This window comes from Pyrgilauda ruficollis, unplaced genomic scaffold (assembly GCF_017590135.1).
Source record: "Pyrgilauda ruficollis isolate IOZ18807 unplaced genomic scaffold, ASM1759013v1 scaffold105, whole genome shotgun sequence".
Lineage (NCBI taxonomy): Eukaryota > Metazoa > Chordata > Aves > Passeriformes > Passeridae > Pyrgilauda > Pyrgilauda ruficollis.
Genome location: NW_024508656.1, coordinates 1,036,900 through 1,057,372, shown reverse-complemented (window position 1 = coordinate 1,057,372; position 20,473 = coordinate 1,036,900). Strand labels below are relative to the sequence as shown.

The 20,473-nt window shown below is 51.1% G+C and overlaps 1 protein-coding gene across 3 annotated transcripts in view; it reads left to right on the top strand.

Annotated features, from left to right (window-relative positions):
* Positions 1-3,918: 3,918 nt before the first annotated feature.
* SIL1 (SIL1 nucleotide exchange factor) overlaps positions 3,919-20,473 on the top strand; it is a 91,777-nt gene continuing 75,222 nt past the window's right edge. The window contains exons 1-2 of one of the 3 annotated variants that reach the window (XM_041470048.1): positions 3,919-3,987; positions 8,072-8,209. The gene's annotated coding sequence lies outside the window, so the exon portion shown is untranslated. Of the gene's footprint in view, positions 3,988-5,220; positions 5,306-8,071; positions 8,210-20,473 lie in introns of those variants that run through there. The other 2 variants (XM_041470056.1, XM_041470065.1) reach the window with 2 other exon arrangements.

Here is a 20,473-nt window from a genome sequence, read left to right as displayed (position 1 = left end):
GATGACTGTCTAGCCTTCGCTGATTTAATCCAAAGCCGGTACCAGGCGGGAGCGAATGAGGGCAGCCCGGGGGCCCCTGCGTGCCGCGAAGCACCTGGAGGTGCCGACCGGCGCCGTTAATAACCTGGAGCGAAACGCGGCGGCCACCCGGCATCGCCCGTCTCACCCAGGCACAGTCCGCCCCCCGCCCCGCAGCTGGAGCTGCCACGGGGACAGAGCTGTCCTGGGGACACGGCCGGAGGCAGAGGAGCCGTCAGGCTCTGTCACCCGGCGGGCGCTGACCCCGAGCTGTGCCGCTGCTGCACGGGCAGCAGCTCACCCGTGAGCCTTGTGCTGCGCCCCGCCGGCAGAGCCCTTCCAGAGCAGGGATGGCCCCTGGGCTCATCGCATCCCACTTATGGCTCCAGAGCCTCCGAGGGACTGACGGCAAAAGCCCTTGGATGAGTGTCTTTTTTTGGCAGTGAATGAAATAGGATTTGTGCTGGTGGTGATAAGAGACTGCAAGATGGACCCGTCTGATCCTCACAGCAATTCAGAGAGGCTGATGCTGACATGGCAGAACAAGTCCTGCAATAGCCTTCATATCCCAGCACAAAAAATGGGTGAGAAAAAGCATTTTTAAAAGTGTCTGGGGAAACTCTGTGTTTGAGCTGTGATGCCATCCTATCTCAAGCCCAGAGTTCCTCTCTGGACTCTTTGGAATCACATGTACTCCAAAAACGCTCTGCTCTGAACTCAGCCTGGGTCATGACTCATGTCTTGGGCTGTAAAAATGCATTTCATTGTATCAGCACGGAAAGTGGCTGTGGGCAGCGCTCTGGCAGCGGTGAGGCCGGCCAGGGCAGGCTGTTCAACAATTACACCCACTGCAGCTCAAATTCCATCTCACATTTTGCTACAGCACACAAAAAAGGCTCAGGGGAAGGAAAGGCTGGAGGGGAAAAGTGTTTCACTTAAAAATCCTGGTAGGACTCTATGCAGAGGCTTGTCTGGCCACGTATCCATCTATTTAAGTGCAAGTGCAAAGCCTGGACCTGCTACCAAGAAATGTGACCTCAGGAGTTTCCTGCAGCCTGTGGAGTTTGCTTTGAACCCAGGAGAGACACCTCTCATCATCCTGGCATCCTTCCAGAAGGAAGAGGGCAACTGAACCCTCTGGATGTCTCTGCCTTGCTGTGTTAAACACCGTCCATGGCTTTTCTCTGGGTCTTCCCCCAACCAAAACTACTTGCAGGTACTTTTAATATGAAAATATCACCAAAAATGAAGAGTTACCTGTCAAGGGGCAGCACTGTGAGGCTTCACAGCACTGGCACCTTGTGACTTAATTTTGCTTTTGGACTTAAATGTCCAATTATGTGTCTGGGGGTGTTTAGCACCAGTCAGGTAATTTTATTTGTGACCAAATTTGGGACACATTGCCACAACTGAACTACTGGAGAAGCCAAACAGCCTCAAGGAGAGGAGCCTGGTGGCTTCAGACGAGTATATGGCAGTCCTAGGAACAAACCCACACACCTTTTCCTGAAGAAAATCTGGATTCCTTAAAGGAAGGGGTTTAACCAGGAGGGATCAATCCATGAAGAGCAGTTGTCCTATTGCTGCTGCTGTCCAGGACAGAGCGATGCTGTGTCCTGAGGGACAGGGGCTCAGTGCCTGTCAAAGCCCTGGGCACTACCAAAGCCCAGGAGCAGCTGCAGACAGAGCCAGCTGAAGGATTCCTGCTGCCTCCACCAACGCTGCCCGCGATTCATCAATTACCTATCTGCTTAGTCCTTTTCTCCATCCTTTTACAATCTAAATAGCACATTTTATAGTCACTGCTAAGTGATGTGATCAACATCAATTACCTACTAAAAGAGAATCAAGTCTTGATTTAAAATTAAGTGCTGCATTTTCCCATGTTCTTTATATGTAGCCAACAGAATAATTGCAGTGACATAAAAACTAATTACACAACTCCACAATTAGGCCTCCCTCCTAGTGCTGTGATTGTCTTTAAGTACACTAATGAAAAATTACTCCCAGTCCCAAATTACTCTCTCGCACCCATCTTCTAATACCTTTTGAAAAAGCCCTCCACCCCATCAGACCAAAGAGAGGAACTTCAGATGCAGAAGGTAATACATGCAGAGTGTATTTTCTTATCTCTTAGATGTGGGAGCAGTTTCAGATGTGGGATTCGGTTGGGATTGCCCAGGGATGCAGCAGTGCCTCTCTGGATGGACTGAGCATCTCAGTGAGGCTTCCCAAAGTGCCTGGTGGTGGTGTGCCAGCACCCTGAGACAAGCAGGGAGAAAATCCTCTTCCCAGTGCCCCAGCTGGCATTTGGCTCCTGGGCTGCAAGCAGAGAGACCAGTCCTGCCTGGCTGCCAGCCTTGGGCTTGATGTGTGGACCCCAGAAGGAGGAGGAAGAGGCTGAAGTACAGCAGTACTTTCCCCCATCCAAAGGTCAGGGCTTACACCCAGGCAGCAATCACATAGCTGCCTGAGAAACCATAAACCCCAACAAAAATCATAAACATCAATAAAGCTCTAGTGCACTCCTGACAGGCTTTGAGGGATTTGATTCCAGATTATGTTTTTGAGATGTTTACAACCAACCTGGAAAGATTGAAAATATTCAATTACTGGCAAGGAGAGCTGAGATTTGCTTACAGTCAATCTCCTGCCTCCAGGATCTCTGTGGGTGCCAGCAGTGAAACGCAGCACGGGTGAGCAGAGCTGTGGGGACAGTGGCCCAGGGACAGGTCCCCCTGGTGTCACTGAGCATCTTTCACTAGATGATTAAGCACTGCAGGTTTAATTTTGGGGCTGGCATGTTGGTTTTGGCTGCTGTGCAGTGGAACCCATGGCCTGTTCCTCAGCCACAGCTCAGCCCTCGCCTGGGAGGGCTGCACAGCTTGTGGCTGATTTTCCATCATTTCTGCAATGCCATCACTCAGTTGCAGTCGGGAGAGGGGTGGGAAATGCTTTGGCATGATTTTAATCAGCAGAGTGCTTTGAGTGAATGAGGTGAGGGCACCAGTGAGCTCCCTGTGCCTTCTCTGACTTTCTCACCTCATTTCAGCATCAGCCAGGGGTGCCAAGGCTGAGAATTTATACCCTTGTATTTACCTGAAACCTCACTACCTTCCTCAAAACCTGTGAAAAATAAACGGGGTGGTGAAGTAGCCTGCGGCAGGTATGATGTGATGTGTAAAGCCAACATCTCCAGATCATTGTGAATATTCCTTTCTGATCCCCAGCACCCATCCCAGATATTCCCACCTTGTCACCAACCCGGACACTGAGTGCCACCTCCAGACCTTCCTTGGACAACTCCAGAGCAGGGGACTCCAACACCTCCGTGAGCAGCCCCTGCCAAGGCCTGACCACCCTTTCCATGGAGAAATTCCTCCAGAAGTCCAATCTAACAGGAGGCACAGAGGCGCGCCAAACCAGGCACTCCTGTCTGTCCCCTCCTGAGGGACAGATCCTGCAGGACGGGGCTGCTGCTGCCCGCAGCCCGGGACAGGCCGTTCCCACAGACAGGGAAGCTCCTGCCCGCCCAGCGCAGCCCCGGCTTCCGGGGCCCGGCCCGGCACACGGCTCAGCCCGGCGAACCCAGCCCGGGACATGGCTCAGATCGGCCCGGCCCGGCACACGGCTCAGCCCGGCGAACCCAGCCCGGGACATGGCTCAGATCGGCCCGGGCCACGGCTCAGGCTCAGCCCGGCGAACCCAGCCCGGGACACAGCGGGGCCAGGACAGCCCAGCCACCGCCGCCTCACGGGGCACAGGCGGGGCCGGGGGCGGGGCCAACAGCAGGGGGCGGGGAAAGGGGCGGTGCTGACAGAACGGGCCGGGTCAGGGGGTGTGGCCAAGAGTGGGGCTGGGCTGAGTGGGTAGGGCGGTGTTAAGGGCGGGGCCAAGGGCAGGAGCTGAGCCAGGGACGGCGCTGATTGGCTGGAGGGGGGCCGGGCGGAGCGTGCGTAGTGCGGAGCGGTGAGTGGGGTGGGGGGGGTTGCGGTGGGCGGTGTTGCTGGTGCCCCGTGGGGGCTGGGCCGTAGCTCCGGCTCGGGGACCCGCGGTCCCGGACGGAGCCTGGTCCCGGCCCCGAGCCTTGGTCTCGGCCCCATGGGTCACCGGCCGCTGCCTCCCCTGCTCTGCCCTCGCGCGAGTGGAGCTGGCGGCGAGGCCTTGCCGGGGTGGGGGCTGCCCGCCGGCCCGTTCCCCTCCGAGCGGCCGTGGCCGGGCCGTTGGGGACGGTGTGTGTGCGGCCCCGGGGGCTCGGCAGGCCTGGCTGCGCAGGCAGCCTCTGCGGCTGCAGTGTCGCAGCGGGCCCTGTGAGGGCACACAGTCGGGGCAGGTCAGGGATTCCTTACAATGAAGGGTTTTAAACAAAAATATTTAAACGTAAGTTTCCCCCAACGGGCACAGTTTGGATTCTGCCCGGAGCACGAGGCTGGGCTGCCTGACCTCCGGCCTACTGTGTGCTCAGGCTGCTGTGGAATAAAAATGTGCTGGAAAAATTGGAGTAGCTCTGGGATATTAAAATGGATGTTTCTTCAGGGTGTGCGCTCTGTAAATAACACAAGGTCTGAATTTTAAAACTGTTTTAATTGTTTTGGTATAAGCCTGCATATGGTTCTCTGGCTGGAGAGCTGGTGAAACGATGCATTCCACAAGGCCAGGAAGGGAACACTGAGCAAATGGGATTTTGTATATAAACACTGTTTGGAATGTTGCCTTCAAATGTTTAAGTTCAGTGGTTGACTAACACTTGCATTAGGAGTGATCTTTGACAGAGCTCTGATGCTGCCTGCCTTCAGGAGGGTCAAGTTCTATAGACAAAATTTCTTAAGGCCAAGTTATTTATTCTGCAGTGTTTTTCTGCTAGAACTAACGCAGTCCCAAGTACAGCGCAGAGGCAGAGCTAAAGGAGGCTAATCTACAGAGGCATTTCTGTGGTGGAGCTGTCTGTGGAAGAGGCTGGTCCGTGCACAGCCTGGCAGGAGCCCTTCAAGTGCAGATAGTGTCCAGAGGATGCTCTTTCAGGAGACGATGACAAGCCCTGTCACTTACCCAACGTGCTGCCGCAGTGCTCCTGCCTCCCTGTGATCCTTTGAATTCATTTGTTCTCTGGGAGTAGCACTGTTAAGGAATGCGCTTCTAAGTTTCTCTCTTTTCTTTTCCCTAACCCTGCCTTAAAATGACCCAGCCTGGTCCCCTTTGTTTTTCAGCAGCCTCTAGGGCATTTCTGTGGTGGAAGTATCCAAAATACTGTCCCAGAAACTTCAGTGTAGGAGTCCAGCTAGCAGAGGTGAGAGAGCAGTGTTGCGAGTTCCTGGACGCTGCTGTCTGTGTGACCATGTGTTTACTAAACTTGAAGGGTTACAAATATGATTCTTGGGAAGAAATCAGCTGGAAACAATTCCTGGTGAACTGTCAGAACAGCCTTTGAGCCCACAGTGTTGTCCCTGTGTCCTGAAGCAGCACAAGAGCAGCGCTGGTGCTACTGCCACCACCTTCTTCATTTTTACAGTGGAGAATTCCTTTAACCTTAGCAATAAAACACCTGGAAAACTCCAGCACCCCAAACCTGTCTCTGTCTGCTTCTGCTTGGGTTGGGCAGATGGGGTTGAAAGCACAGCAGCCATAACTTGAGAATCTGTGAGGCAGTGGAATACTGGAATAAATTTAGGGATAATAGTCAACCTTTCCATGTGCTAATCGTCTGTGCTACTGACTCCCTCCGTGGCTTTTGTAACCCACCTCAGCTCTTACACTCAGCGTTCTCCTCTGAGAAATGACGGTCGACTCGGGCTCGTGAGGGAGGTGAATCAGCTTTAATTAAGATTTAGTTGAGCACTTTGTTGATAAGTTCTCAATAGCTGGTTGCTATTTTTTATGAATACACAGATATTCTTAGCACCTGCAGTGGGAAGTGACACAAGGCTGGGGATCTCTGGGAACCAGCCCTGCCAAGGGAGACGGCGCCTGCTCACCGCAGCTTTGTCAGATCCATTCTGGCTGTGGTTCACGAGGCAGCTCAGCAAAACCCCAAATCCCTCTGAGTCTTTGGGAAATCTGAAATGTTCCTGAGAGCTAAGCCCTGCTTTTGCATGAGATTTGTAGCTTTTGCCCCCTCGCTGGATTTCTCCCAAGCTGGTGGTTGGGTTTAGCGCAGCTGTGTTCTGGCGGCACCAGCTGCTGTCACCTGCTTTGTAACATCTTGTGGCAATGACTTCAGTGGTTTTGAACGACTGTCCCCTCAAATTAAAGTGTCTGGGGTAGGCAGGGCTGGGTCATGGCCCCTGTGGGGTTCAGGCCGTGCAGAAGTGGATGGGGCTGTGTGGGGTGGGAGGGGAGGAGGGAAGCTGGGGAGCTGTGCCCTTCCCCAGGCCAGCATCCCATTCCCTGCTGGCTTCTCTGCTGCAGCAGTGAGGTGGCAAATGAAGCTCGATGAGCTTTGTTTGTGAGGGGGAACAAAGGCGTGAATGGAAACGGCCACAGTGGTGCTGGGTCTGTGTTGTGTGGGTGCCCCTCAGCAGGATGAGGAGCTCTGTTGTATTTTGGGGAAGAGAAGGCTGTTCATTTGGCTTTGTGACTGCTGTAGGAGTAGCCAGATGGAGGATGCTAAAATGAAGTACCAGGCTGGAACAGCCTCCTTTTCTGTGCCCTTGTCCTAAGCCAGGTGAGAGATACTTGGCTCCAGGCTGGACAGTGGTGGATGGTAATGCAGATCTGGACAGGGCCCAGTTCCCTGTGGGCCTTGATGGAATCCCACTCTCAGAGCCTGACAGCTCATCTAACTTGCCTTTGCAGCAAACTGAGCAGTGAGTTTGTCTCTTGCCTTCATAGAGTGGGGAGCTCCATGGCTGGTTGTCCTTGTAAGTAAACCCTGTTAAAATCTGAGAGCTGGTACTGGCTCTGGAGGGAGCGGGGATGGAGAAACCCCTCCACAGCTGGTATGGGGCAGCATGTTTTATACTGCTGACTGCTCTGCTGGCTGGCCAGACCCTCTGGTTTGTCAGTAACTCAGAGCTGATACCCAGCACAGAGCCCAGTATTAGGTATTTTATGTTCCTGGATCACAGAGTGGTGTTCAGCTCTTTGGAGCTGTGGTGTCACAGTGCTGGCACATTTAGTTTGGTCCCCAGTTTTCCCCAGGTTCCCTCTGTCTGGAGGGCTTTTCCCTGGACTCTGTTTGTGTACTTGATCTCTGTTTGTGCTGTTTGCAAGTGCACTTCTTTGCATGGTTTTCCTTGCTTTTCTTCTATTGATTTGTGGGTGTTTTGGGAACTTTTCTTCAGTTTATCAATTCTGATCATGACCTCCAGAGTGCTTCCAGCTCTGAACTCCTGGGCATCCTTTCAGGTTTTATAAAAGTGCTTTCTCTTTTGTTGTTCAAACTATTAATGCAGTGGTTGAACAGAAGCAGACCTGGATTGAGCTCCCAGGACCCATACACAAGGATTTCTCTTGTGGTGACAAGGAATTTCTGATAGCTACCCCTCAAGTGTGTGGGGTTGAGTTGCTTTGGTTGGTCTTTTTTTTTCTTATTAATGAGCACTGGGCCTCATGAAGGTGGGCTTGGCCAGACCCAGCTCCTCTGGCTTTTGAAAGCATCAGATAGAGTGAAAAGCCTGCTTTGTGCTGGTCAGAGGTATGATGGGCAGGTCTCTGTAGGGGGGATTGTGCTTTCCTTCTGAAGGCTAAGGTGATTTTTAAGAGCTTTCATGAACTTTATTCACCTGGGGCTTCTTGGTGACGCTTGCTGGGGCTGGCACAGCTCCAAGACAATCCTCAGCCCTGCTTCCCACTCAGAGCTGCCTCAGCAGTGGGCTGTGCATGGGGGAAGTTGTGCCCAGCATCTCCTGCTCCCCTTTTCTCTTCATAGGTCTCTCCTCAGTGATATTTGGGCTTGTCTGTAGTGGCTAAGGTAGCAAGAATACATTTTTCTTCTCAAGCAATCCAAGTTCCTTGTGTGGTTGCTCTTCTCTGAAAGAGAGAAAGCTACTTGTTCTGGAGAAATTGACACTCATTTTTATTCCTAAATAGTGTGTCATGGTGGGTGTGGTTGCAGGATACCTCATTGCACCAGGCCTCTGCTGTCACCTCAGTGCCAACTGCTTAAGGAAGAGGAGTTACTTGAGCTGAAAGAGATTTCACTGGAGCAAACATCACTGCCCAAGCAGGACCAGCTCTACCCTCCCCGAGTTCTGTGAGTACTGTGCTGCTGGGCTCAGCTGCCTGAAGTTCAAGAATTGGTCCTTTTCTGAAGTGCTATTCCATCTTTCTTTGCGCGTGAGTGTAACTGTGGGGTGAAATTTGGGCCCTACAGAATTTAGGGATAACACAGGATTCCTCTGTGGTGTTCATGTCTTCCTCCTCTCCAGGCTGGTAACTTGTGGTACCCAGCTGTTCACTCCAGCTGTGCTTCAGGGACACCATCAACAGGATGGAGACACTGTGCCCTCTTTTTTCTCCTGTGTTGGTCCATGGCTGGTGGTAGAATCATGGAAGCATGGAATATTCGGAGTTGGAAGGCACCCACAAACATCATTGTGTCCAACTTGGTGGATGCCCTGACCTAATTTCAGTTCCAGGGGAGAAAATTCAGTCTCCCTAAAACCTTCCTATGGCTTCTGTTGGATTCTTCCTCATTTTTCTCCAGGGGGCTGTGTGCTGTAGTTAAATATGGATGGAAAGGTTGTGTTCCACTCTGGATTACAGCGGAATCTCAGTGGTGGATAAATTGCATCCCAAGTCTAGTTTGCAAAGCCCTTTGGGCTTCATGGGCTGCAGGAAGCTGTATTTTATTCTAGATGTGTGTTTGCTGATAATTCTATAGGATTTGCAGACAGCAGGTTGTAAGAGCCCTGATTATCCTGGTTCCCTGTGCAGTCAGACTCTGCCCAAATAATTCAAGTGCCTGCTGCAGAGAGAGGGAAAGGAAGATGGAAGGATGATTTAGAAATCTCTGAAGTAGATGGGAAAAAGATGCATATGTTGATCTGAAGGAGATACCAAGCCACATATATACCTTTAAGCATCTAAATAAAAGTCGGGATGTTTTAAATGGTTGCCTACTTTAAGCCCAAATAATTCCTTTAACGAGAGGTTTTAAAGGTTTAACTTAATTTTAGAATGTTTATTTCAAGTGTCCTTCCATAAAATTAACTTTTTGAATGCAGAATGCTTTAATGTCTTCCGTGTTGGTGCTCATTTGCAAGAAATCTCTGCACAGTTATTTCTTATGTACCAGTTAAATCTATCAGCCAACAGATGTCAAGTGTAGCAAAAATGCTATAATAATATTATGGTCTAATAATAGTTATAATGATTCTAATTACCTGGTGCAGCTTTAAAGAGAGGCAGATTCAGAGATGAGTGCAAAGGAGGTGTTTAACCTTGAACTGCAGAAGCAGGGCACTTCCAGAGGTGCCTGTGCTGCCTATGCCTCCTCCCTATCGGACATCCCCCTCCCTTTATTTCCTCCAGCAGACTGGGAGCAGCACTCTGGTGTGTTTTTAATGTTCAGACCTCATTCTGGCTGTGTTCAAAGAGTGCTGGTGAGCTGAGGATGAGCACGTTTCCTGAAATACAAAAAATCCTGGAGTGTGAAGCTGCTCATTTTCAGCCTCTGCCCTGCTCTTGGCGTGCTCCCACTGCCTGATGATTGTGGCATTCGTGGATTGCTCCCACCTCGGGAAGGCTGCAAAGCCTCAGCAATCTCCATCCTCTATGCAAGCTGCTTGTGCTGCTGTTCACTGTCAGGGGTGGCTTTGCCACAGCATGGGAAGCACAAAGCCACAATCTCCTGATGGGAGAGCATTTGTGGGTGTGCAGGTGAGTGGCTGTGAGTTGATCCCTGTAGAGGCTTTGGTGTGGGGATAGGAGAGCACTGGGCTGGTGCTTCAGTGCTGTGCTTGCCTTGTCTTCGACAGTCTGGCCCCACAGAGTCCTGTCAGAGTCTCCTTCCCCCGCTGCTCCATGTGCCAGCTCTGTTACATCACTCCCAATGCCCTTTCAACACTGTATTTTTCCTTTAGGAAGGATCCTGGGCTGCGTTTGCTGTAGTTCTGTGGTTTTTGCCTGATGTTGCTGAGTGCTGTTAGTGCCTTGGGGTCCCAGTGCTCATTGTGGCTGTAGTGTAATGGATCCCCTCGTGTCACAGCTGCTCATTTAATCCTGTGACATGCAGGGGTGAGGAGTCCCTGGTTCACAGAGCAGCAGCCTTTCCACAGAGGAAGCTCTGCTTGGGCTGGAAGTTGACAGCTTTCAATGATTATATGCTGAACCTTCTTCCGATAAATAATTGATTCACAGGCTGATGAGAACTACAGGAACTTGTCTCTCAGTTGCTGCTCTCTGGCATAGACAGCAGCTGGAAATCTACTATTTTCCTGTAAAATGGATCCAGAGGTGCCCTTGCAAGGTTTTATTTCCAGCCTGCTTGTAGGCTGGCCTGCTCTGCTTCTTGGGAAAGCTCTGTCTGCCAACACCTGCAGCACACCTTGTGCCATGGCTTGTGCTGCTGAGAGCTCTGCCACCTTCAGCCTTTTCCCTTGGGGAGGTTCAGCCTTTTCCCTTGGGGAGGTTTGCCTTCTTGCTGGAGTCAGTGTGTGTGTTGGTGCATCACCATGGAGATGAGGCCACAGGAGCTGCAGGGCGTAGCCTTTTTCAGGTTCATGTGAAGAAGAATGTGGTAACGGGCTCCTCTTATTTAGGGAAAATGATTTTTTGGAGTAAATACATCATCAAAGAAAATTTGGCATCAGCCCAGGTGTTATTAAGGAGAAGATCTCTTGAAGCCAGAGCTGTGAGGCTCATGCAATATTCACCTGCTTTGCTGTGTTCCACATCAGGCATTGCCGCTGTGCCCAACGCTGACTCACTGACGCACTTGTGCTTTTACTTACCCTGAGATAACAAAGCTCCTGTTGTTTTTCTTCTCCCTGTGTATGTATTTCTCATTCTGCCACAACAGCACCTTCCTGCATCCCTTTCCTTGCCCACTGAGTGTCCAGGCTACCAGTGCTTCAAGTGGTTACGAGGCTTCATTTCCCATGGCTGCTGCTGCTTTGGCCAGGTTTGCAGAGGACGTGGAGGATGTGTGGCTGCAGTGAGCTCTCCCCTGTGCAGAAACACCTCTCTGGGTTGAGCACACCCCAAAATCCTGGTCTGATCATGCAGACATTCTTGGGGGGCTGGGGACACTGCCCTTTCTGCGTGCCTGGCCCTGGCACACTCTTTTCTTTCTAGTTTCTGGTACACAGAACCCTGTCAACAAGGTCTGGAAGAGCCCTGTGGCAACTCTGCCTCATTGCCTCCACATCTCATTCCAAACTTCATCTGTAAGCATCTCTTTGCCCTTGCTAAAAACACTGTCTCTTAATTTCTCTCTGCAGGAGTATTATTTAATTTGTAACAGTTTTAGGACATTATTTGAAAAATCTGATATGAAGCTGTATTTCATTTACTGTAATGATCCACTAATGCAGGCATATTTCAAAGGCAGGCAATGCAGCACTGTGGGGTTTAATTAAATTTTGTTTTTCAACTGAGCATCAATAGACAGACAATAACAAATGGTGGACAATATGCATACAGAACAAAGTCTCTTCATTTTCCTTTTCAAGACTGTGGAAGTGAAAATGTATAGCCCTTAAAATGGACTTGGCCTGCTCACAACTGCTGCTTTAGTGTAGTTAACTCACTTCAGAAGGAGTTTTTTCTTCTTACTCTGCCTTACTTAATTTTCTTGCTCTCTTCCTGTCCACAAAATAAACCCTTACACTGTGGAAAATTTCCAGCAGGAGCTGTGGGTGATCTAAGTGCTTCTGCAAGTTCTGCATGTAGTTTTGAATACTGTGTTGGTACCTAGTGTGTGATGGCTCCTCCAGATGGGCCCTCCTGAGGGTGACGGAACAGAAGGGCTGGGTGTGAGGTTCCTGTCTCTGGGAACTGGACATGGCATGTGCCAGCCTTGGAAAGGGGGGGAAAAAATGGTGTTGCTGCCATGGTGGTACTCAAATCAGGATCAGCAAGTGGCTCTGGTGTGCATTTTGTTCCTCTTCTCCCAGCAAGCGTGGGGTAATCAAGTACAGAGTGTATGTGGGGAAGCTCGGGAAGAGTGTTCCACGTCAGCAGGAAGCTTCTGGGAACCATCTGAGTACTCACAGCATGGCACTTGGACACGTGTTCTTGGGTAAAGAAATTTGTCACTGGTGCTGTAAGTGGGCTCCTTTGTTCAGATTTGAGGAGCAGGGTGAGATGGGGTGGCTGAGGCAGATTTGGTTTCTCCAGGTGTCTGGAGAATTTACCATTGTTCAGGAGCAGAACCAGAGTTTGCTGAGGAACCCGATGCGAGTGTGACTCCCACTGCACTCCAGCCCTTTGATTCTCTCAGAAATCTCTCAAAGGCAGAGAGCTGAAAAAAGCATTAATTTTTCAGAGGAAGAGTCTCCATTCAGAGATGTGAGTTCAAGCCATGTCCTGGGTTGATGCCTCAAGCTTTGCCTGCTTAACCTGCCTTCAAAGGCTGGGGGCAAGGGCTGTGGCAGGAGCTGGCACTGCTTTCCACAACTGAGCTGGGCTGGATCACAGTCCAGAGAGCTGCTGCCTGGAAACTGGAGCATGCAAAGGCTGGGAATCTGTGGGAACCTGACTCCTGATGTCTGTGCAGCTGTAAGTGCCTGAAAAGCATGGCTGGAAATGACAGACTGGAGTCTGTAACCTCCTCCTCCTCCTCCCCGGGATCTCAGTGTAACAGTTGCTGCATTCCAGGCACAGCCTGTGTTTGCTCCTTGCTGGAAGCAGTGCCATGAGTCCTTTGCAGCTGTCCTGGTGCCTGGGCCGGCTGAGTGTTGTGTTCTGAGCTGGGTGAGAGGCTCCTGGAACAATGGATGGGGTCCTGTGCTCCTGCCAGTCCCTGGGGCTGGAGAGGAGCACAGGACCTGGTACAGATAAAAGGGGTATAAATGTAACTTGTATAAAAGGCATCGGATGCTCTTTAAATAAACTGGGAAAACCCCATGCAGCTGAGATTTGTACTGGCCCTGCTAATACTGGGGGAATATCCCCTGCCTGATTCCTTGTTCTTCCCTTGTTCTTTGCTTTAGGCTGCCAGATTTCCCATTTGCTCACTTCTTTTTGTTGATAGGCAGTGTCGAGGTTCTGTTGCTGGGGTTTGGGGCAGGAGGTTGCTTTCTGGTGGATTGAAGCAACACCTCCAGCTTCTCCTGTCCTTCTTTTGCATCTCCTGCCTTTCTCCCTGTGGCTGCTCTCACTTTGCCATAAACTAATCTCCTTCCAGCCAGGAACATCAGACCTCTTGCAGACTCACTTTTATGGGGCCATTATCCACCATCTATAGAAGGAGAGGCTCTCTTGGCTATGGCAGGACTCAGGTGGCTGCTCCCAGATGGAGCACCTGGAACACTGGAACACCTGGAGCCAGTGGCTGAGTCCTGGGCTGAGGGATGTGCCCTCTGTGCAGACCAGGGAGTGCTTGAGCCTGGTCTTTGCAGGAGCAGGTGAGTGATTTGAGATCCTCACGGTACTGCTGGCATGATTTATTCTTGCAGAAGTGCCCACAGCAGTTTTAGGGGTTTGTTCTGCCCAGCAGGATCACAGACAAAGACATGCCTGGGCCCCGTGCTTTAGTGGTTCTTGCAGGACTGTGCAGCAAACGGGACCTGCAAAGGGCCTCAATGCAAGGGCACAAGGCCAGTGCATGGGAAACTGTGATGGTGCTTGGGAATGAACAAAAAAAAAAGTCTTAGGACTATTTAAAATGAAAATGAATAATCTGTAATTCAGTTTTGAGGGAATTCCTGTAGCAGGAGAGCATGTGCTGGCTGGGACTTTTGCTCAGACAAGTGATAATCCATTGCAGCCCATTCCAGACACCTGACAGATACGAGCCTTCCTCCGGCCTCCCTGGGATGAGCGAAGTGCTGTGCCACTGGATGAGGAATGCGGAGTTCCTGGACTATGTGGAGTGATAATTTAAACACGGAATCCTTGTTCCTGATGGGAGCTGCTGGTGGCTGCCCGGCGTGGGGGTGCTGCACAGGAGCTGGTGTCTCACAACAAGAAGTGTGCTGGGCTCCACAAGCACTTGGGGCTGACACCGGCCAGCTCACTTCCTTGGATTTCTCCTTTGGAGTTTGGCAGCCATCTGCTTCAGGGAGCACAGTGGCCTCATAAGAGTTTATTTGATCTGACACATGACAAATTGTTTCTGCTGGCGGCTACTTGAGGCACAGTCTGTTCGCTGGCAGCCGTGGCTCTGCGGGCGCTGGGAAGTGGAGGAAGGCAGCCCTGCCTCCTCCTCTTAGGAAACATCAGCGCAGGGAGCCTTACTTTGACCCTCCCCCGCCATCCCAGCCTCCCTTCTGCTGGTTGATAACGGTGCTGTTGGCATGGATTATTAATGGTGTTTGTGTGCTGGGTGTGTCTGCAGGTGCTGGTTGTGGTCCCTGTGGCGTGGGGGCTGCGGGGCAGGGGAGAACCTGTGTTCTGGAACCAGACCCAGACGCCACTAAAAACGCTTTGTTAAGTTCCTTTTTTAGGACACCCTTTTAGCTCTGCAATGAACAGCAGAATATTACATTCCTCAGCAGAATAAAAAGTACATGTCCCCTGTGAGATAGTGTAAATACATTTTATCTGTTCTATTACCTGCAGTTTTCAGAATATGTCCCCTAAGCATTTTAATCTTGTTTTCCAGAGTTGTCTCAGAGTGAGGAATTGTTCCTATTTGCAACTTGGGAATGATTACTTGTTCATTAATTTCTTCCCTTTCCTGCTGTCCATCTATTATTGCTTCCAAGAGAAAAAAAACCTCTCTGTAAATCTCCTCCAAAACAGGGCTGAGTGCCTGATTAGACAGAGAGTTATGTGTGCTGGGAACGTGTTCCTGGGAGATCATCGTGGAGCTGTGCATGGAGCCCTGGGTGCTGCTGTTCCATGCCCTTGGACACGCAGAACCCACCAAGTGATGCCTTTTCCTTGGTCTTAAAATTAAGAGCCAGACACAGTTAGGGGATAAAGGGTTTTTATCTTGGTATTTAATAAGGATCTTTATGGTGCATCACTTCACCAAGGTGGAATGTGCTGAAATGCACACACATGGTAGATCGCGTATACTATTTTATAGATCTGGCAAATTAGCATATTTAACAAAGATGCCTCAATGGGAGGCTTGGAGGAATAGCATGATATCTTCCTATTTTGAAGTATTCTTCACTAGATGGGCTTAATTTTAGTTTACAGGTTGTATTTTTGAGGGGACCTTGGTTTCTCAAGATAGCGTAGGGCTTTCCAGCCTTCAGCTGAGAGGCCTTTAGCATGTTTGGTTTTCTGGCCTAACAGAATGCCAGGTTTATGCTAAGTTATCAGACTTAAGGAATTACAAGTGTGCATGTTAAGGGCACTGAGAATACATAAAAGGAATATAAAAGAAAAGGCAAAAAATCCTCATGGCATCACAGGTGCCCGGGCTCCTTGCCCTGGGATGAACAAGCCCAGCAGGCAGCCGGGCACGCCAGGAGCACGCCTGGAGCACGCCTGGAATGCGGTGGTGAGGCAGAGCTGGAGCTCAGGGCAGCTCCAGCACTGAGCAGGGCTTTCTTTGCTGCTGCCGTGCTTTGCCTGCAGTGCCAGGGCTGTTATGAAACAGGAACGAGAGGGGACAATGCAGAGCAGTTCCTGCTGCCACGCTTTTGTCCAGCAGCTAAAAGCCAGTTCATAGGGTTTTGTGGAAGGCTTGTTTGCTTTGGTCTTTTTTTGCTCTTTCTTTAAGTACAGACTTAAAAGAGCTGGAGACTGGAGGCCACTGTAGTTATTATTTCTTCCTGAATAGCACAATAAATGTACCGTTTGTTTCATAAATGACAGGGTCCTTGCCTCAGAAAACATGTGGCCTGTTCCCACTGCTGTTCCCTTTTGACATATGAGGAACTGCCCCTGCCTGCCTCTGGGTGCGTGGAGATTTCTCACTCACTGGGGTCAGTGCCAAAACTTGTCTTGACATGTGACGTGTGTGGTCTCTGGAAGTCACTGTGGAAGCTGTCACTGAAACAGCCTGGATTCACAGAGCAGCTTCATTTAGGTGGCAGCTGATGGAGGAGCTATGCAGAACAGCTCGGGATAAAATCTGTGTGCAGGAGGGGACAGCTGAGGGCTGTGGTCATCTTGGGAGAAGCTCAGACATGTACAGACGTGGTCTGGCAGACCTGTGTGGATGTGCCATGTCTACACCTGCCACGGCACCACCAGGATGCACAGGCAGCTGCTCAGGATGTTCTGGTGTCTCACAGCAGAGAGGAAGGTGCTGCAGGTGCCTCTTTGATCAGAGCTGAGGGTATGTGTGGGAACAGCCTACTGCTCACTCTGACAGCAGATTTTGAGCTCTTGGCTTTGCCAGTCATCTCACAGCAAACACCAAAACATGGAGAGTGAAAGTCCCTGTGTCCTTTGGCTGCTGCTTGGGTGTTTGCAGAGCCAGCAGGTGCAGTGACAGCCAGGACTGTCAAAGGAAGAACCCTCTGTGGACCAGTGCTGCTCAACTACTGAGATATGCCAGTCCATGAAATGGCTCTTTATAGGGTGTCTCACCAAAAGGATTTTCCTTTTGAGTGTCTGGATCTCGTGCTGTTGGTCTGAGCTCCAGATGAGAAACAGTGCATTGACTGGAAGGTACTGAGGTTACAAACAGAGTAATTGTCCCTTGGAAGAGAAAATTGTGGAGGAAACCCACACATCTCTGTTCTCCTTCCTCAGAGCAGGTTTTGGAGTGCTGTGGCTCAGGGCCAATGGGGATGGAGCTAAAGTACTGCTCCTGAGTGAACCCCACAGCTCCGAGGAGCAGGTAGCCTGGTCACGGAGCCCAGGAGGGACCTGGGAGCTTTACTAGCTCTTTAATTCTCTGTCCATAACCCATCAGTGCAGGTCTCCCTGGGGCAGCAGAGTGTTCCCTGTGAGGGGAGCCCCGTGGTGCAATGGTGCTGTGGTTCCAGCGGCATGCATGGGGTCCCATAGGCAGTCACAGGAAAGCTGTTTCATAACCTCTGCTGGGATTCATGAGACATTCAGAGACAGGTTCTCCACTCAATCAACATTTTATAAGGATTTAAGGCTGAGGAGCTCTTTGAAGCACCGATGCAGCTTGTTCTGCCATGACAAGGTGAAGATGAACGCTGGCGTGGCTTCCATTCCCCAAGGAAAATGCTCTTTTGCACGGATCACAAGCTGTGGCTCTGCTGCTGTTTGAAGAGACCAGAGGAATCTGAGATCCAGGCACTCAGTGCCACATCAAAGCCTTCCCATCTGAAGCTGAGGTGCTGGGGAGCTCCAGCTCCATGTCCTTTGTGTTTGGGCAGCAGAAGGAAAGAAGGTCCCTGAACCAGGAGTTGCTTGGGAGATCAAAGCTCTGCTTAGCAGAAGCTGGGGCAAAAAGCCAGGATGGCAGCAGGAAGGACACAAACCCTGTGGAAGATCTGGGCCATCTGATAGCAGACCTCCAGAGGGGCCTGGGAGACCTTCTGCTCTGGTGGAAGAGTGGGGCCAGCATCTCCCCCTGAGGAGGCAGAGCTGCAGTGTCCCAGGCTTGACTGGAGCCATTCTGTTGTGCCTGAGGGATTGTTTAATTAAAAAGAATGCTGCACCATCCCATTTCAACTGTTTTCTCCATACATTGCTGCAAGTAACATCTAAAATAGCTCTAAAAGGCAACAAACCATTCCCCAAAGCAGGGGTGGCAGATGAACAACAGGAGAGGGAAGGAATTATGTTCTCTTTCAGCTTTCTGTGTCTGTGCATTTGCTTCTGCGTTTGCAGCCCTTGGGGCTTGTTTTGATTTAAATTTCCTCAGGAAAAACTCTGTTGAAGGAATGCTGCCTGCAGTGGCTGGCTGTTCTGCTTTGGCTTTGTCCTGGGGAAGCTTTGATGGCTGGGGAGCAAGAGTTGCTTTTCAGTCTTGGTGGGAAATGCCTGGCTAGAGGAATGGCAACCACCACGAGAGTCACTTCTGATTGGTGGGACTGGCAGTCTCTCAGCTCTCCCTTCGTGCTCATTCCTGTCCCAGGGCTTATTTAATTGCTTAACAAAGGCATCCTCTGCAACCACTGAGAAAGGACCAGTGCAGGGAGGGAAAAAGCAAACTTGCATCAAGCCTTTCATCCAAGCACAGGGAGGTATTGCTGCTGACCCCAGTGTTTGTAACCATGGTGTCCGTGTTGGAATGGAGCAGCTGAGCCCCAGCACGGGGATTGACGTGTCCAGATTGATGCAGGACTGGGACAAAGTGAGGACTGGTCCTGAGGGAACCTGTGTGGCAGCAGGTTGTGTTCATCCCCAGAGAGCTCCTTATTCCCCCTTCAGGGGCGGGTTTTAGATTGGCTTGTTAGGGCTTTATCCCAGGTTTTGCTGCCAGTCTGGCAGCTCCTGACTGGGTTTGACCCGCAAGGTGGATCCCAGTGGTCTCTGCCTTTTCAACTGGGAGCTTGCCACAAAACTGGAAGCATATGGGAGCTGAGCCAGGGCTGAACATCAGCCAGGAATCCCATGCAGTCAATCCACAAGCAGCTATGCCATGTTATTCCTGACCACGTTTTCATAGCATGTAGCAGGCGAGCCCCACATTTGCTGCCATCCTGCTCCCTGCTGCTCCCTGTCCCCTCGGTTGTCACAGGGAGTCAGAGCTGTCACCACTGACTGGCGCTCTGTGGAGAGGTGAGAAAATGCATTTTTCATAAAGCTCACAGCTCATGGTTCCTGGCAGATCGATAGGGCAGCTGGAGGAGTCCTTTGCATGCCCACAGTTGGGCATGCCCACCTGTGCCAGGTGCTCTGCAGGAAGTGGCAGTGGCTCCTTGGCTTGGCAGTCCCCATGGGAAACCTGCAGGCTGAGCTGGGGCTCCTGGCTGGGACAGGCTGAGCTACAGCCAGGGGCAGGGATGGTTGTGCTGGGCAGACACTGTGGTGTTGGTGCTGCTGTGGGAGTCATGTGCTGGATCCATCACCACTGGATTTCTGTAACACTGAGCAGGAATTTTTCACGGTTTCTTAACCTCTTAATTGCGTTTCTTTATAGGGAAGCTGGAATCTGACAGGGGAAGGAGGTTGTTATTCCCTGTGAGAGCCATGGGTGAGCAGCAGGAACTTGGAAAATACAAAAAGCTGTTTCCAGAGAGGCTGGGAATAAGCCAGTTAAATCTTTGGCAATTCATGGACCCAGCTGCAGTGGGACATCAGGATTCTCTGGGACCTTGTTAGCATAGCATGTGCTTTCTTTCCTGTTAAATTCTCCAAGTTTGGGAAAGCAGAGGGGATAAAAATGCACAGAATGCTGGGAGACTCCTGGGATAGTGTGAGGCAAGGTGTCACCTTGCAGATAGGAACTGATGGAAAGGATAGATCTGAGTGGGGGGAGAAAACACCACTTATTGTATGTGCTGTACATGGGAAACTGCAGCAAGGAGTGGGAGAAGGGAATAGGTACAGGCAGGATGAGAGGTGTTTTTGGCTGGGATTTGGGGTGGTGGGGAGGTGAGGAAGAAGGGAAAAGCTGTTCCATGTGATTGAGGTCAGGCAATGTGACAGCTTTCAGAAAGAAGTTTGTCCTGAAGGTCCCTGTGCATCTCTCATCTCCAGGCAAGTCCTAAAGTCCTAAATTGGAGCAAATCAGCACTAGCGCTCTGGTGTGGGCCCAGAGGTCCCTGCCAACCCCAGAGCTCTGAGGAGTGCGAGTGTCATGTGGTGTGCAGGCAGTGCAGAGCCCTGCGAGAGCAGCTGCCAGAAATTCAGAGAGATGCACTGCTTATAAATAATAAATGATAAATTCAGCCTCTGATCTCCGAGGCACGCTCTGCTTCTGCACACTCCATGCTGACAGAGAAGATCCCCCGTTCTGGACTCAGCAGTCTGTCTCTGGTGTGGAAGGTCTGAGGGATGCTGGGGAGGCAGCTCATGGAACTGGGGTCGTGCTGAGCCACGGTGGAGCGTGGCCCCTTCTGCCAGCAGCACTAATGAGCGTGGCCCCTGTGCCACGGCTGCTAACGAGAGGTGGGGAGAGCGAGGGCAGCCTTGCTCAGGCTTCAAACCACCCCAGCACAAAGCTGTGCTCCTGCCCTCTGGAGAGCAGCGTTTTGTGTGAATGCAGCTTGCTGAACGAATTAATTAAGTCAATTTAAATGATAGACTAAACGATGCTTAGTGTTAAACTGTGTGAGTTGTATAATCAGCAGGGTCAGGGTTGCTGTGGCTGGCTAGAAGGGGCTGTTCTGGCTTTATCCAAGTGATGCACAACAACTCCCTCCCCTGCTCTTGGGGGAGCTGTGGCAGTGCTGGTGAAGCTGCTGGGTCAAGAGCTGTCCCCGCCATGCCCGGGCACGGCTGGGCTATCTCCTGCTGCTGCATACATCCCTGTCCTGCTCCTGGCACCTGGCAGTGCTGTCAGAGCTGTGTTGGGTGGTGT